Source organism: Amblyomma maculatum, chromosome 1, assembly GCF_055883805.1.
Source record: "Amblyomma maculatum isolate TAMU_Amacu chromosome 1, ASM5588380v1, whole genome shotgun sequence".
Lineage (NCBI taxonomy): Eukaryota > Metazoa > Arthropoda > Arachnida > Ixodida > Ixodidae > Amblyomma > Amblyomma maculatum.
The window spans coordinates 8,459,111-8,477,594 of NC_139344.1; the positions used below are offsets into that span (position 1 = coordinate 8,459,111).

Here is an 18,484-nt window from a genome sequence, read left to right on the forward strand (position 1 = left end):
TATCAAGAAAGAAAGGAAGAAAGAGGAGTAAATGAGGTAGTCTATAGTAGCAGTCTATTATAGAAGCTTGATATAGGATTATTTTTTCAGTCGGTCAGTCATCAAGTTCTTATTTGCAGGAAATCATTACTTCTTCCTGTGGGTGGCAGAGACAAAATGCCGTACGTTAAACTACCAGTTGTCCACGACACGACTACTGCGGCTCCACACTCATATCATGGAGAGAGCTGCTTTTTCTGCTTTCATTTCTTTTTTTGTAAGACTTACTGCAAAAAACAAAACGGAAATCATGAGCACTAAACTTGGGATGCAATTTCTTAGCAGCCGTGCTATTTGTACTTTATTACCAGACGAGCACACGTACTTTATTCTGGTGTTATGTTTTCTGTTTCCTCTCGAAACTGACGCCGCCTTCGAGAACATCAACAATCAGTGTCATGCTATTGCTATGGCTCCAGAGCTGTTGTCTGGGGGTCGGGGAGGATAACGAGTAATGCACTGTCCTTCTTTCTAATCTTCCATCATTTCATTTCAGGGCTTGGTTTAGCGTATAAAAATAAAACAATAGAATTGGGGACAGCCTTTACAGTGCACTGCCACGTTTACCCATGCCAACAGCTTTCAGCTTTCTTGGTCACTCTTCTGCTCCTGGTAAAGCGGCAGAGGTGTGACCTCGGTCGGTGTATTCTCGACTAAAATGTCTCAGTAGGAGTCAGACCACTTTGACCTCGCTGGCAAAATGCAGCGCCCTTTTTTGCATATCCGTCCTTGCGAAAGACAAGTTCTATTTCTGTCTGTAACTTCGGAGACTTATCCAAAGCCCTACTTCTTAGGCAAACCCCTCAATAAACAAGATATGGGCTTGCGCTAATGTAAACGCTCAGGAATACTAACTTGAAGAGATAGGCTACTCTAAAGGTTTTGTGTGGATAAGTACATTCGACCACTTTTATGCCTTTATTTCGCTATTCACTGTTAGCTGCCGTAGAAATACAGTATAGTGAAAAGAAATCTACGATATCTAAGCTTTCCAATTACCATTTCTTAAACTGCACTAAACTTGAAAATATGACCCCGAAGGGAAAAGAGTGCCACCGTTTTTACACAATATAATACCAAATTTACGCCTCTATTAATTTACAGCTTCTTCCCGCCGAAAATTTAGCCAAGAACTGCTATGAGCACATTGTGAAAGTATCGGAGAAAATGTTAGTTTTGACTACTAAATCGAGCACCAATTTTCAAGAAATGACATTTCTTACTAATATACCACCGCCAGTACATCGCGCTCAAGTCTATTTGTTTTTCTTCAAAATACTGCTTGAGAAAGCTGAGGCGTGGAGTCTAGAAAGCTGTCAATGTCCGTTTGGTCTACGTTTTCACAATTTTATAGCAGCTGGTCTAACTTCTCCTTTTCTCTGCTCGCTTTCTTGTCCCTCAGATGAATGAAGAAGCCGGTGGAAAGTAATTTAATTCGAATAATTTCCGCAGACCGGCTTGGCCATTTCATACGGTCAGCTTTCTTATCTACCAATTTCACAAGAATAGAAGAGCGCTTCGGGTCGCCATTCTGTTTAAACATATATACAATACTCAGATTCTTGCATCCGTAAAGAAACATTGCTTCCTAACCATTTCTTGCAAAACCTTTTTCTCGTTACACCTTGTACAACGCGAATGAGACCAACTCTAAAGAGGAGACATAATCCCGCGTTGTATCTTTCCCACTTGTGAGGTCACACTAGGGTACTTGATGACAAGACTCTCATGAAGTGTGTTTGGGTCAAAGTATACAATAAATCGTATCTTTGCCGCGCGCAACAATTTTGATTCATCTAACCAACTTCTGTGGCGCACCTACGTGTCCTTACGTGCCATAATGCGAAAGTATTTGTGCCTACGTTTGGTTGCTTAGTGATCTAGATTGCTGCTTCTGTCGTTGCTTACGTTCTTCGCCCCAACTCTAATACAACTGCGTCATTGCGTTTTTAAGGTAACTGCGCAACCACTAGACGCTCCTTTAATCGGCAGCAAACGTCGCCCCGTAACCTTAGTCTTGCTCACATTTTGACATGCGGCGGCCATATGCCACATACTGACATGGGGGGGGGGGGGGGGGGAGGGCGTTCGTGGAATTGTCAAGACACTAATTGAATTTTTTTTCTTCTCTCTGCAGAGGATGGGAGCAAAAGTTGTGAATTTACAAGAAGACAAGATCGTTTCAAGGCTTACCATAAAGGCATTTTCTTGAAACCTGAAGGTCCTTTCCCGCACGGAACCGAGCTCGTGTTTCACTGTGAACCTGTAGGGCAGCTGAATTTCTTAGGGCCCAGACAAGCTCGCTGCGAGAATGGAAAATGGAATCCCGCAGAGCCACCGCACTGCTACAGCCTCACTGCAAGTGATATCGCCGTACGCTTTCAAAGCGATACCTTCACTAGCCCCGGCGGGATAGTAAACGTGGAGCCGCATTCAGACGTTGTTGTGGTCTGCTGGAGCAATTCCCCAGTTAACCTCTCCTTGATGCCACCAGAACAATCAAATGGTAAGTGCAAAGAATTTCTTTTCGTTTTTTTTTTTTCCTTTTCGAAATGCGCTTATTCCACATTTCGTATTAATTGAGTATAAGGTCACCCCGTGTTCAGCTTTCCGGTACAGCGCTCCTGATCACATATGGTTCGCCGCGAGATTGCGCAAGACTGCAGGGGATTTCCAGTAATAATAAAAAATATCGGATGTAGAAATGAAAATTCAAGTTGTCCTCCACGCCAGCAATGCGGCTTCGATAAAATCGATACTTCGATAAAATCTTTTCTTACATTTTTTAAAGTCGACACCGAGCTGCATACCGACACATTCATAACCCGGCACCATACAAATACTGCGGAGGTTCTCTGTAAATCAATGCTTAACAAAGCGTTTCTTGCGCAGAAGCGTTGACGCACTCGGATCGGTACGCATCATGATAGGAAAACTGAACAGCCAAGCGCCGACGAACCAGTTTCTAAACCCCTCGCCTAGTCACGTGGTCACGTTCATATTAAAGACCCTCATGTAGCCAAAATTTTCTCCGCTTCCATGGTGGCTTCTTCGGGCCAAGGTGACATGCGCAAGTGAATGACCTGAACCCTGGTGGCGAAGATTACTGAGTCCTCCACTACGGCTTAAAAGGTTTCGCCTATGCTTGTTTTATTTCGAGCAAAGAGACCGGCGGAGGCCTCCTGGAGGGTGAAGGTAAATGGATGAGCAGGCGGCGGGCTTTCTTCAGGGCCTTCTTGTGAGGGTGCCTCTGTAGCAGTGGCATAGCCAGAAATAATTTTCAGGGTTTTTTATACGCCGTGATGTTTTTCATTTCAGGTGCAGCGATGTCATACAGGTAGAACATACGTCTTGCGACACGAAAAGTCTGTGGTTCGAATCCCAGTGACGCCCAATTATACACCGCATTGTAAAAAAAGAAAACGAGAAATTTGCGTGTCGGTTGAATTTCAAACCAGGTCTATGGTATGGCCTGTAACCGGTGACCACCACCAGGAAACGCACTTTTCATACAGAACAGGATTTGGCCATTATCTTGTAATAACTGGTCACCCCCTCCTATTGGATATACTAATTAACCCCCGCCCATCAGTTTCCAGCGGTGGCGAAGCAACCGACCCCGGCGGCGGTCACATCTGTGACGCAGCGCTGGGTCCCAAGAATATGTGGGGCTGTACAGGCCGCCATTCTAAACGGAACATCTTATTCTAGAACTTTATGAAGTGAAGCTAGTCTAGCAGGGCTGTTGAATGAAATAGCGGTAATAAAACGGAATATCACAAAGCTGAGATAGATTAGACAGTAAATGAAGCACATACTCGGCTATAAAGCGCGCACGTACTAAGCAGAGAAACGAGAAGCAGGTGCAGGATACCTGACAATAACAATATAGCTGGAAACATACAGGAATTCTGTAACATTAACGAGGGTGGGGAGGTAGCGTAGTTGAGCTCTAATAAGCGGTATAAAATGTAGGTTGTACAGGCTTACGGAGCCATATATAGTTATGAAGAAGACCACGTGGTCAAAGCTTCTATAAGACGCAGAATCAGCAATGGGTAAAGTAAAAACACAATATACTGCATTCATGGGTGACTTCAATGTCAAGGTAGGCAGAAAGCAGGCTGAAGACCAGGCAGTGCGTGACTATTGCATGGGCCTTACGGATATCTGGGTGATTTAGTAGTAGAGTTTACGAATCGTGAATAATAGTGGACATGGAAAAGCCAGAATGGGGAGACTAAAAATGAAATTAATTTTATAATGTGCTTATTCCAGGCATTATACAGAGTGTGGAGGTAATCGGAAAGGTGCGATGCAGTGACCATAGGATGGTAAGGTCTCGAATCAGTCTAGACTAAAAGTAGGAACGGTATAAACTAGTAAGGAGGAAGCCCATCAATGTTTTATCGGTAAGAAGGAAAGTAGAGGATTTCAGGCTCTCGCTACAGAATAGGTATTCAGCTTTACCTGAGACAGATGTCTATAGTGTAGAAGCAATAAGAAATAATTTCAGGGATATCAAGAGTGCGTGCGTGGTACATGTAGGTGGTAGGATAGTTAGATTACCGGTAAACTATCTAAGGGCACATAAGATCTGATGCAGAAACGCCAAATTATGAAAACCTCCAAAGCAACCCACAAGACAGAACCCCAGAGCTACATCAAATTACTAAGCGTAAAATATCGGACATAACGAAGTATTACATGGAAAGAACTGAGCAAGCTCTAAAGGCTGACTGGCGGCACCCTGAAAACTGTGAAGAGGATATTAGGTGTATCTAAATATCAGATGTATGCGTTAATTAGTAGACAAGGCGCGCGATGTCATTAGCGATATGGATAGAATAGTCAAATTATCCGCGGAGTTCTATAATAATCGTTACAGTGGACGTAGTAACCCGGACGCAGAGGAACAGCAGTTTCCAATGGGTTGATAGGCGGTGAAGACTGTAAGGGAATACGTCTACTTACCAGAGATAGTAACTGAATATCCGGACAACGAAAAGAAAATAACTAGAAGAATCGATTGAGTTCGAGCACATTTCGCAAGTACTCACAGATTATCGCTAGCAGATTACCGGCATCGCTCAGGAGGAAAAGTATATAACAGTTGCATCTTACCGGTACTCACCTATGAGGCAAAAACATGGAGGCTAACGAAAAGGGCTCTACTTAAATTGGGAATAACGCTGCGGGATTTAGAACGGAAAAGGGTAAGTGTAATATTAAGAGGTAGGAAGCGTACAGAGTGGGTCAGAGAAATAACTCGAGTAATGACATTCTAGGGAAAATCAAGAAGAAATGGGCATGGGCAGAGAATATACTGCGAAGAGAGCATAGCCGATTGTCGCTAAAGGTAACAAAGAGAATTTCAAGAGAAGTCAAGAGTAGCAGGGGAGGGGGGGGGGGGGGGGGAGATAGTTGTGTGCGCAGATGAGATTAATAAAATAAGTTTTCAGGGGTCAAGTGGATGCAGCCAGCACAGGACCGAGTTAATTGGAAGAATGTGGGCGAGGCATTTGCCCTGTTACCGTGTTCCTGTTACGATCTCAGCTGGTGACATCGGCGCGCGCACAGCCATTAGCATTGTGAGAACACGTTAAGAGCTCTCATTTAGCGTTGCTCAGAAACAGCGGACCAATATGGTGGCACGCTGATTACCCGCTTCTGAATAAAGAGAGCCACATTATTCGTGCGGTACCTGGTTCTAAACGCCGGTATTCGTTTTTATTTCGTATCTTCTCCCTCGTACTTCCAAGGTAGCCTTTACTCATTTCTCTGAGATAATCGGAAATTTCCGGCCGGTTCCATGACTGACTTGCAGCACTAAGGCAGCTATGAAACCTTTTCAAACAATGTAGAATGTTCTTCTGCGCTGCATCGTCGGCTTTCGTCGTGCGCAGTTGTTATCGTAAAAGAATATTGTCACGTGGTGGTGACAAGGCCGTAGGCAGAAAGAGAAGACAGGCGTAATCGCACTGAAATCAACTCTTTATTGGGCTGACTTGCGTCTTCAAAATAACTGAACCAGTCGGCAGTGGAGATTACAGCAAACGGGCTCGCTGGTCATCGAATTAGGAATACCAGTCGCACCCGTCAACGCTCAATTGAAAGGCGCGGAAGAAGCATCAAGGCAAAGCCGCAAACGGTGACTAGCACAACCTGGAACATTACAGAAATACACGCGAGTGGCCGGAATCTTCGAGTCACATCTCAGTGCATCTTGCGCGACAAAGAAACTGATAAAGCTAACAACGATCATGATCAAATAAAGGATACAAAATTGATCCGCGTGCCGTAATCAGAGTGATAAGGCCGCATGCCGGTGGCAGCTAATAAACAGCAAATATAGCTTTAAATGTTTTGCAGCAATATAAACAAAAACTGTACGCAGCAAATTTTGTAAAAAAAATTCCCCAGATTTAGAATAGTATTTTACGTGACGCTAAGTTGTTTGCCACGTGCGTACTTTCAGTTTATTATATGCAAACGAGGTTAAGGCGGCCATTTCAAACTAGCGGCGCCGACTGGATATCCAGGCACGCTAGCTGACTTCCCCTATTCCTCCCACTTATTGTGAATAAAGTTTTATCAGCCTCAGCCTCTTAGCCTTACGAGAGAAGCATCCCTGAAAATAAAAAAAAATAAAAAAAAAATTGGACCATCCTTTTTCTAGTCCGAAAATCTTCTGGTTCATTTGTTTTGTACCTTGAAGATACTGACTGGTGGTATACATAAAGGGTGGGGTAATATATTGTCACGGTGTTGGCGACTGGGGCTAGGTTAACAGAGCCGGAACAGGTAGAATTACACGGTCCAAGGTTTAGGCACGTCCTGCGAGTCCGGAGCCGATTCACTTCAACGTCGTCTTTCACTCCGAGCGCCCCCTGGCATTCCTCCCTCCTTAAGCGTAACGCACACAGTGACACGTGCACACAAGCGTACAAAAGCAACCTCCCCCCTCAAAAAAAAAGTTTGTAAATGTAGTTTGTCAGTCACCGTGCAAAGTATAGCTTCAATCGCAAGACATGAACTGTCTCTGGACGAGGTAGCCGACGGCCTGTGTGCTCTGATCCATCCGGGAGCACCTCGTAATTGACGTTACTGATGCGTCGCACAATTTTATACCGTCCGAAGTAGCGGCAAATTGAAAGGCCGCGGCGTCGAACAGGCGTCCACACCCACACCTGGTTCCCGGTGTTGTAGGAAGCTTGTCTGTGGCGGAGGTTGTACCGGCGTGAATCCCTGTCCTGTTGCTGGGTGATGTGGACGCGTGCTAGTTGGCGTGCTTGCTCAGCATCTTGGGCAAACTGCTCGGCGTCAGAACAAAGTTCGGTATCTGTTTGGTAAGGGAGCATTGCGTCCAACATCGTCCGAACCTCCCTGCCGTAAACGAGGCGAAACGGCGTGAAACGTGTAGTCTCTTGGACTGCCGTATTGTATGCGAACGTCACATATGGTACGATCGCATCCCAAGTCTTGTGCTGGGCGTCGACGTACATCGCCAGCATATCCGCGATGGTCTTATTAAGCCTTTCCGTCAGCCCATTGGTCTGCGAATGGTAAGCAGTAGCTTTTCGATGCGCCGTACCGCTGAGATGAAAGACTTCGGCCATCATTTTTGAAGTAAAGGCAGTCCCTCTATCAGTAATAATACAGGAAGGAGCACCGTGCCGTAGTATGATCTGGTGTACAAAGAAATGGGCAATTTCAGACGCTGTACCACTAGGTAACGCTTTGGTCTCGGCATAGCGAGTCAAATAGTCTGTGGCGATGATTATCCAACGGTTGCCACCAGAGGACCGAGGAAAAGGACCGAGAAGGTCCATGCCGACTTGATCAAATGGTGCTCGTGGTGGTATTATGGGCATGAGGAGGCCCGCAGGCTTCGATTGCGGAACCTTCCGACGCTGACATTGCCGACAGCTCTTGACATAGCGCTTAACAACAGTGGCAAGGTTGGGCCAGTAGAATGTCTGTCGTATCCTAGCAAGTGTGCGAGAATAGCCCAAGTGGCCAGATGTTGGTTCATCGTGGCACTCGGAAAGGATTTCCTCTCTCAGAGCTGTGGGTACCACGAGGATGTAGGTTCTTGACTCGGATCTAGAGTTCTGCTTATAAAGCACACCACCTCTCAGGCAGAAAGTTGAGAGGCTCCGAGAAAAGCACTTAGGTATGGTGGCTGGCTGACCTTCTAAATAATCAATCAGTGCTCGTAAATCTGGATCGGCACGCTGCTGATGTGGCATATCTGAAGCATCAACAGCTCCGAGGAAACTGCCAGCGTCATCCGTGTCTGGTGAAGCGAGCTCGACAGGCGCGCGGGAGAGCGTGTCAGCATCTTCATGCTTATGTCCGGACTTATAAACAATAGTGAGATCGAACTCCTGTAGGCGAAGGCTCCATCGCGCCAGGCGGCCGCATGGGTCACGCAGGTTGGCCAGCCAACACAAAGAATGGTGGTCAGTGACAACTTTAAATGGGCGACCATAAAGGTAGGGGCGAAATTTCGCAGTAGCCCAAATAATGGCGAGGCATTCCTTTTCAGTAGTTGAATAGTTCGTCTCGGCGCGGGATAAAGTACGGCTGGCATAGGCGATGACTCGTTCAACGCCTTCTTGACGTTGCACGAGAACCGCCCCAAGGCCAATGTTACTGGCGTCGGTGTGTATTTCTGTCTCCCCCTGCTCATCGAAATGGGCTAGAACAGGCGGCGATTGGAGACGGAGACGCAGCTCGGCAAAAGCAGCTTCTTGTTCGTGAGTCCAAACAAAAGGGGTGTCTCCCCGGGTGAGCTGAGTCAGCGGTTCAGCGAGATCAGCGAAGTTATCGATAAAACGCCGGTAGTAACTGCACAAGCCGAGAAACCGGCGAACAGCTTGCTTGTCACGTGGAATCAGAAATTCCGCAACAGCAGCAATCTTGTCAGGGTCGGGCTTCACGCCGGCGGCGCTGACGACATGGCCGAGAAATTTAAGCTCTCGGTAGCCAAAGTGGCATTTCTGTGGCTTAAGTGTCCAGTTAGCGGATTGAAGGGCTTCGAGTACTGACCGCAGGCGCTGAAGATGTTGTGCAAATGATTCTGCGAAGACCACCACGTCATCTAGGTAGACTAGACAACACTGCCATTTAAGGCCGGCGAGGACAGTGTCCATCATCCGCTGAAATGTGGCCGGCGCGGAACACAGGCCGAAAGGTAGAACTTTAAATTCGTAAAGGCCGTCGGGTGTGACGAAGGCCGTCTTCTCACGATCTCGCTCATCGACCTCAATCTGCCAGTAGCCACTTTTTAGATCGATGGACGAAAAATACTTTGCACGCCGAGCGCCCCCTGGAAATATGAAATGAGAAGCGAATCCTAAGATTAGCAGCAGCACTTTCACAGGATGTAGATTGAAAGGCGATGGCGGTTATGCAGAGGAGGCTGCCATACTAGGAAAGAATAAGAAAAATTGTGGCTGTGTGCATCTGTTAGCGTGAAATTTACAGTATATGCCCAGGTGTGCATGCGGAATCGTGCAGGTGTGCAGATTAGGCTAATATTTCCGATCAACTGCGCAATAGGTTAAATTTGTACTAAAATTGTGCCTAGCCTCCAGTGGCAGAATAAAAAATTATGCGGCACATTAGGCACCTAGCACTTCTTTTTGTTAGATGCAGTTGTGTGTGCCACATGCACATGCCGGGTCGAACAAGATTGCTAAGGCCTTAAAATGTATGCGATGCAAGAAAACTGATGACATAACCACCATTATTTGCAGCAAATGTTAGCTAAAGTTACTACTGTTGTGTTTTTATATGCATGATGTTATAAACATAGTGCAGTTCCCTCTAAACAAAAAAACTGCACAAAATTTGGCAGTGCGCTGTTGTCACGAAATCGGCGCCCATTTTCATCAAGCCGGTACGGCGCGAGGCCCGCACGGCGTCGCGTGGAAGGCATGGAGAGCAAAGCCCCCTTCCCCGCGCGGGAGAGCGCGTAGCTTTGTACGCGTTGTTGTCACCCTCTTTCCCCTTGCCCGGGGAAGACGGTGGTTCATCGGCCTGGAATGCGCCAGAAAAATCGAGCATCTTCTATGGGACCTAGCCAATGACGACGCGCGGCTCGACGGGAGGAGAAGAGGGAGCTATAACCAGCGAAGCTATGTGTGTGTGCGCGCTAGCTTTGGCGCATGATAACAAACAGACGCGGCGCGCCCTATTTAAAGCGACCGCGCCGCTTGTTCAGTCAGTCAGTCAGCCAGTCAGTCAGTCAGTCAGTTCGTCAAGTGTTTTGCGAGGTGCTCGCCTGTGTTTCGACTGGACTCCCGGGGATCACCCGCTGCTGGCAAGCCCACGGACTTTCAAGGGAGCGGCGCTCGTCTCGTATGGCGGCCACATCGTGACTCTTGAGGCGTCGGACTGCAACAGTGCCCGGTGAACAATTTGGTGTTTGTTTATGTAACTCTCTCGTGTTTCATCTGTTGTAAAGCCTCTATGTTATTGAATATCTGTGTAATCGCATGCTTAGCGTATGTTATTCTGTGAACCTCTCGTCTGTGCATTTCAAGTGATCTTGTGCGTTCCGTTGTATCGTCTCTTGCTGTGCATAAATTGTGTTTTGTTTGTTACTTCCGACTCCGATCCTTTCTCTGGTTTGAACCGGCGACCGCTGGGCACCAAACGACCACCCCCTTCTGTCACTACAAGGTAGTTGAATTCCGGCTGAGCTTGCCACGCAAGTCGAGGGCATCTTCTTTGCGACCGGAACAGCTATCCCCACTCACTCAAAGGGTGTCTGGGAGTGTGCGCACCGTTAAGGGCGCATCGTTAATAATACCCCCATAATTATTAACGGGTGACAATTATTCTGGCGTCCGCGACAGGACGTTTGGTGCACTCAAGCTCAGAGGACGGTGAACGAGTTGGAAGAGTTTACGAAGAGGTCGTAAACAGTGTAGCAGCAGAGCGGTAGCGAGAGGTAGTGCCGCGCGGAAGCGTTTAGGCGAAGTTCGCTAAGCAGTGTTTAGGCTACACCCAGACGGTTCGCGCTTCAGATATGAATCTGAAAGAGTTGGTAGAGGCTGGCACCCAGCTGGGGTTGTCCGGTGCCGAACTGCGCAAATGGGTTAGCCAGAGAGAAAAAGAAGAAAGAGAGAGAGAAGAAAAGGAACGAGAGAGGGCTCGAAAGGAGCGGGAAGAGGAATTTCAGCGAGAAAAGGAATTACTGACTATGAAACTTCAGCTCCAAAACTCCGGGAACAGCAACGGTTTAGCTGAAGTGCATAGCTGCAGTGAAGTACATAGCAGCTTGCGGATAGACGCAAGTAAATTGATTCCGAAATACGACGAGAGAAGAGACGATCTCGACGCGTTCCTCTTGCGTTTCGAAAGGATCGCCGTAAATGCAAATTGGACAGACAGTGAATGTGCTACCATCTTGAGCACTTGCCTCAGCGGCGAAGCATTAAGTGTGTTTGGAAGACTTCCTCCTGAGGATGCAGGCAGCTATAACAAAGTGAAAGCTGCATTACTTAAAAGGTTTAGATTTACAACGGATGGGTTTCGTGAGAAGTTCAGGACTGGAAAACCTATGGACGGAGAAACGGCAACACAGTATGTTGCGCGACTGAGTCATTATTTCGACCGCTGGACTGAACTCTCAAAAATTAAACTTGAGTATGGCGCACTTCGCGAACTCCTAATTAAGGAACAATTTCTAGGTAGCTGTCACCCTGGTTTGTCGCTTTATTTAAAAGAAAGAAAAGCGAATAACCTGGAAGAAATGATGGAACTGGCAGACCAGTATTTGGAAGCCCAGGGAGGCGAAAATTTGAGCAAAATTGTAAATTCTGAAACCCCTCGAAAGCCCGAATTTCGGCAGACAAAACCTAGCGTAAAGTCAACCCCGAGGTGCTATCTCTGCGGACAACTAGGCCATTATGCACCTAACTGCCGCAAACTCGCAACCAACAATCCATCCTCGTGTTGGAAATGCGGACAGAAGGGCCACAAAGCAATGTCGTGTCCCGACGCTGACAAGGCAGCACCGCAGGCGGCATGCGCGAGGACTCCGTCAGAGTCAGAATATCGCCTGGAGGAAGAAGATGCCGATGGCTTTGTTGAGCTTAAGAACGGCAGGAAAGTCCGCGTGGTGCACGGCCAAGAGGAGGAGGAAGCAGAGAGAGGGGTTAATCGGAAGGACAAGAAACTCCGGGTGGTGAACGCCGTAGTACATGCACAACCTGGATCTGCGGTGAATCGGATGCCGGTTTCGAGGGGAAAGATAAAAGGAAAATCAGTCTCTGTGCTACGAGATACAGGTAGTAGTGCCGTAATCGTGAAACGCAGTTTGATTCATGAGAAGGATCTGACTAGCGAGAAATGCCCTGTAAGGCTAATTGACGGCTCAATCCAATTACTCCCTGAGGCAAAATTGGAAGTGCAGACGCCATATTATTCTGGAAAACTGACAGCCCTATGCATGGAACGCCCCATTTATGATTTGGTGTTGGGAAATATCAAGGGCGCAACATTTCCCGAGGATCCTGATCAAGGTCCCGCACCTGTGCGCTGCAAGGAATCTAAAAAGAAAAAGGCAAGGCGAGGAAAGCAAGGCCATGAGAAGCCGGAAGAAAAGCCCCGAGACAAGAATAAACAAAAGGAAGCCCCTCAGGAGGAAACCGATAAGAAAGAGGCAACACAGGAAATAAAGTCAGGACTGCCTAGGCCTTCGTTGATGCAGGTAGCCCAAGTGTTTTTCTTACTTATGGGGGCGTTACTTGGGATATTTCACCTTCAGCGGAAGGAATACAGGTGCCCAGGAAAGAACACTATTACAGTGATTCTTTTTGTTGGTCTGTGCGCATTGACACAGGTTTCCGTGTATCCGTCGGCGCTACTGGTTGTAGGGGCAATTATCGGCACACATTGGTTGTGTGATTTGCAAGAGGATAAGTCATGCCTCTGAGAATTTTCAGTAGCCCGATCGGGGAACATAGAAGTGTCTCAAATGCGAGAGCCTAGAGCGAAGGCAGAATCTCTGGCGGACAGAAGCGTGTCACGCACTGATCGCGGGCTGTAATTACGCTCAGAATTTAGGTTCGTGCGCTTCGCATTTGAAAAGCGGTGTGTTGTTGATTCTTTTGTGTATCTGACGACAGCGTGGTGCTATGTTTGTGAACATCATGACATTGATGTATGAATTTTGTAAAGTGTTATTACAGTTTGTGAAATTTATGCAATATGTGTGATGTGAACATTTGCCCCATACAATTGTGAGCGCATGCATGTGCGCGCGATGTTCGTGGTTGTTGTGAATATTGTGGGACAATATTCTTTAAGGGAGGGGCAGTGTCACGAAATCGGCGCCCATTTTCATCAAGCCGGTACGGCGCGAGGCCCGCACGGCGTCGCGTGGAAGGCATGGAGAGCAAAGCCCCCTTCCCCGCGCGGGAGAGCGCGTAGCTTTGTACGCGTTGTTGTCACCCTCTTTCCCCTTGCCCGGGGAAGACGGTGGTTCATCGGCCTGGAATGCGCCAGAAAAATCGAGCATCTTCTATGGGACCTAGCCAATGACGACGCGCGGCTCGACGGGAGGAGAAGAGGGAGCTATAACCAGCGAAGCTATGTGTGTGTGCGCGCTAGCTTTGGCGCATGATAACAAACAGACGCGGCGCGCCCTATTTAAAGCGACCGCGCCGCTTGTTCAGTCAGTCAGTCAGCCAGTCAGTCAGTCAGTCAGTTCGTCAAGTGTTTTGCGACGTGCTCGCCTGTGTTTCGACTGGACTCCCGGGGATCACCCGCTGCTGGCAAGCCCACGGACTTTCAAGGGAGCGGCGCTCGTCTCGTATGGCGGCCACATCGTGACTCTTGAGGCGTCGGACTGCAACAGTGCCCGGTGAACAATTTGGTGTTTGTTTATGTAACTCTCTCGTGTTTCATCTGTTGTAAAGCCTCTATGTTATTGAATATCTGTGTAATCGCATGCTTAGCGTATGTTATTCTGTGAACCTCTCGTCTGTGCATTTCAAGTGATCTTGTGCGTTCCGTTGTATCGTCTCTTGCTGTGCATAAATTGTGTTTTGTTTGTTACTTCCGACTCCGATCCTTTCTCTGGTTTGAACCGGCGACCGCTGGGCACCAAACGACCACCCCCTTCTGTCACTACAAGGTAGTTGAATTCCGGCTGAGCTTGCCACGCAAGTCGAGGGCATCTCCTTTGCGACCGGAACAGCTATCCCCACTCACTCAAAGGGTGTCTGGGAGTGTGCGCACCGTTAAGGGCGCATCGTTAATAATACCTCCATAATTATTAACGGGTGACAGCTGTAAGCATACTAATTACCATGACAGCGTAGTTTTCATAGCCTTACACTGCAAAATATGTTGACGCTTTTGAGCTTGCTTATACTCTTTATATTTCCTGACTCTGACTCTTTATATTTCCACTCCTGTTCTAGTCCAGAAAAACTATAAAATGCAAAATGCGCGGATGAATAGCTGAAGTTGCTCTGTACAAGTGCTACTGAACCGTCACCAAAATAGACATGAAAGAAGATTGCACCAGTATCGTTCACGCTGCGCGGCTGTGGTACCTGCATTGTATAAGCTGTCTTCAGTTTATTGTAGCACACATATCTGTTAACATGTGTGTAGTAATAGAAGTAGTAGTATAAAACATTCATTTACAACACAAAGACCAGATGCACTATAGCATCTATGTAACACCATCTGATCCAATCTGCCTTGCTTTCGAAGTGAAGGAATAATATACTGAAATATTTCAAAGATGCGTTTTCTGTGCTACGTGGGCGAAAAGAGAACCTTCGAGTTATCTCTCACATCGCGTGCGAATAATCAGCCTGCGATGTCGCTGTCGATTTACAGAGTGAAAAGTACTCCAAATTCGAATGAGGCATTTAGAGCACAAACATGCTGGCGGGAAGATCACTATGGCACCTTAACCACGACGAAAAAATAAGCAGCTATTATCTGCAAAGCCGATAATAATGGCACTTATTGATTTGGGTTTTCGCTGCACATGTTGGCGAGTTGCTGTAAAGGAAGGAACACGAGTTCGATATCAAAAAGAAAGAAAACGTGATTAGTCCCACACTCACCGCTTCACTGTATTCCAGGGGTGAATGAAAGGGGAGAGACTAGCGGTGATGAAGAGATAAGACCGTACTAATGTTCGAAGTGCGTATGGACACTCCAGTGTCCATGCCCTCCAAATTACAGCGAACATGGTCCGTCCTTCATCCAGTCCTGCTTTAGCCACCTGCAACAACAAAATGCATGATCAAGACCGAGAGAGAAGCAAGCCCAAACTCTTACGGCACACAATCCCTAGTTCGTAAAATAAAAACTAACAAGAAATTCCCGGAACGCATATTTCTTGCCATCCCAGGTAGCACAAAATGTGGGGCCCCAGTAGGTCCGATGTAGGCAAGTGGGGCTGGGGCAACTATCATAAAACCTGCATCGGTCCCCGATGGGGCAAAAGTGGGCAAGCCCCACTTGGGCTTGCTCCTGTTCCTCCTGCATTGGTCCCATAGCGTCGTTATTCGGGCTAATGCAGAGCACATTCCTGCATCCAGACCACAAGGGTCCCTTGTCGGATAATTGAGGGCAATCCAACCTAAATGTGGGCTCTTTATGGGAAAGCCCTCATAGATATAAAATGAGGCCGCCCCCATTAAATCTTTGTGGGACCAACATCGGCCGTTGTGGGACAAAAAAAACAGATATACCCACATGCTGCCCCAATCGGCCCCTTGTAGGTTACTTGAGGGCAGGTGAAATATGAATAAGAGCTCAATTTGGACAAGCCTTCGTGAAGCCCAAATGAGGCAGCCTTACGTAAACCGCTTTAGGTCCCACATAGGCTGTATTGGGGCTGGAAGGCGGGCGCGCCAATATGGTACCAAAATCGGTCCCTTGTGGGGACTTTGAAGGCACGTGCAACAACAAGTGGGCTTTCGGTTCAAAAACAACACCCAGCCCAATTGGGGCTGCCCACACAAAACTGCTTTATATTCCACATGGGCCGTAATGGGGCCGGAAGGCGGGAGGGCCCGCATAATACCAACATCGGTCCCTTATGGGGAATTTGAAAGCACGCGCAACCGCAAGTGGGCTTTAGGTTCAAAAACAACACCCAGCCCAATTGGGGCTGCCCACACAAAACCGCTGTAGGTCCCACATCAGCCTAATGGGGCTAGAAGTCGTGCGTGCAATTGTGTAATCATTTTTTCCAACCTTTATTTGTATTAGATGTTGCCCTAAATTACTGTTATAGATGATTTGTATAACTGTTGTTGCCATGTTTAGTCGGTTAGAATTATTACATGGCTTTAGTTCTCGCGCTCATGCAAATTGCGCTAAAAATGCTAAAACATACTGATTGCTAACTGTTGCTCCTTATGTGGTTGCTATGGACAGCTTGCGACTCTCGGCACAATATTACTGTTTAGAACGCACATCTCCATAGCTTGAACAAGACGTACATAAAGTCATTTAGGCTAGATTAATGTGATGAATTATTGTAAAATTTAATATTGTGGCTATTTAGAAAGTTCAGACATGTATAAAATAATTACTTAATTATATGCATAAATATTGATTGGTAAATCTTGGACTAGGGCTTCCCATCAGTTTCCTGCATCGGACCCCAATGAGAATAATATGGGCAAGCCCAAGTGCGGCTTGCGTTATAGAATCCGCATCGGTCCATCTGAGGGGCTAACCGAAATAAAAAAAAAATGTTCATCCAGAGCGGCTGCCCAAATCTGTCCAAAGTAGGACCATCGGGGGGAGTTGGCGGGATGTGCCGTTTTCGCAATGTGGGAAAAATGTGGACCGCCCTGCAAGGGCTGCCTGCATCGGTCCCTAGTAAAGCCCATCGGGGCTTTGTCGACACCCCCTTCTGGCCTAGGTCGTCCCCTCTTGCAGCCCCTATATTGAGCCCACCGGGGCTGTCCTGCATTGCCTACATAGGACCAACCGTGGCCCACCCTTCATAGCCCACTTTGTGCTACCTGGGATAGTACAATGTCATTTCGAGCGATAGCGCCGCGCGCTCAGCAAAGTGTTTGGAAGCGCTTAGAATACGGGCAGCGAGTGACCTCGATTTGGAGGACAGATATGTGATATACGAGGCGAGCGTAGAATCCCGTGCATAACAAGCAATAGTAGCAAGGCCGAAGAAAAGGCAGGGTACCTATAGGCATGGTAAAATTACATACGGAAATTAACGGTAACGCGGCACCTCCATGACATCAAAGCATAGCATCACGACAGTCTTTAGCAGGGCTAGTGACAGAACGGGGCCGCGTGATGCGGGCGTTGCGGCGTGACCCTTCTGGCGTGAACCGGAGTACGGCTATCGCAAGGGGAACGGTAAGAACTCAGAATGGTTTTAGTAGTGGAGGACTGCAATGTAGGGAAGGTTGAGGAGGCCATTTTAACAAGAGTGAAAGGAGACATGCACGTGGAAGGTGGAAGCCCAGTCGGGGAAGCGTATGGTAGATGCGATGGTACAAACTCAGAAGGTGGTAGAGTACAACAAGGAGGTAGAAAGCCTGGTCATCATTTATGCTGGTCTATACGATGTACTGAATTGGAAGCTCCAGATCCTCGGGAGTACAGTCAGATGTCGGCATGTACAGGCTAAAAGAGGCGTGCGCATGACTATTTTGTCACTGACAAACGTGGCATGCTGCAGGACAACCGAGCAGGCCTCCTTAATGAAGCGAAGCTCGAGGGAGGAGAATGATGCTCAGCCAAGTGCCAAGACATGGTTCGGCCACTTGGTGGCGCCACAAGATGGACAGTGGTGTGGCAATACGCACAATCCCAAAGGCTTACGGGCAGTCCAACAGGACATAAAGGAGAGCAGTCAAGGCCAACCGAGTCATTAGGAATATAAGGCAACAACTTGGGTTGAGCAATGTAATTCAGTAAGTGGTGCCCCCGGTAGATGGGTAGAGTGTACGGTACACCGCTGCAGGCAATGGCTTTTTAAGGGGGCCCAGGGCCTTGAGGCTAACGGTGTAAACAAAGACGACCACGAGGAATAAACTAGGTCAAGGAAACGTAGACGCCATAGGAGAAGCAAGAGACGCAAGTGCAAGAGGAAAATTAATACATTGGTATATTTTTACGAGATGACGACGACGGCGTGTCTCCTCCTCTTTCCTCGCGGAAGGAATAAGACGAAGTGGGACTGGTTCTGTGTTGCTGCTCACTGCTATGCCATTTGCGGCTGTGTTGTAAATATGCTGTAAATGCATTGAGTTTCTACGTAACATTTTGGTGGAGGTGCGGCCGTCGATCCTGGCGTCAGAGTCCACACGACGGAAATCCGCTGCGGCCGCCTGATTTCCTTCCCGAAGATGCCTCAAGATACCCTCCCCGCACCAACGGGGGCCTTGCCATCTGTCGTCCGCATCCACCCGCA

The 18,484-nt window shown here is 47.6% G+C and overlaps 1 long non-coding RNA gene across 1 annotated transcript in view; it reads left to right on the plus strand.

Annotated features, from left to right (window-relative positions):
• The first annotated feature begins 2,179 nt into the window (after positions 1–2,179).
• The window catches only part of LOC146201606 (uncharacterized), a 57,849-nt gene continuing 41,544 nt past the window's right edge, over positions 2,180–18,484 (plus strand). The window contains exon 1 of the long non-coding RNA XR_014701668.1: positions 2,180–2,545. This is a non-coding gene — a long non-coding RNA (uncharacterized LOC146201606). The remainder of the gene's footprint in view (positions 2,546–18,484) is intronic.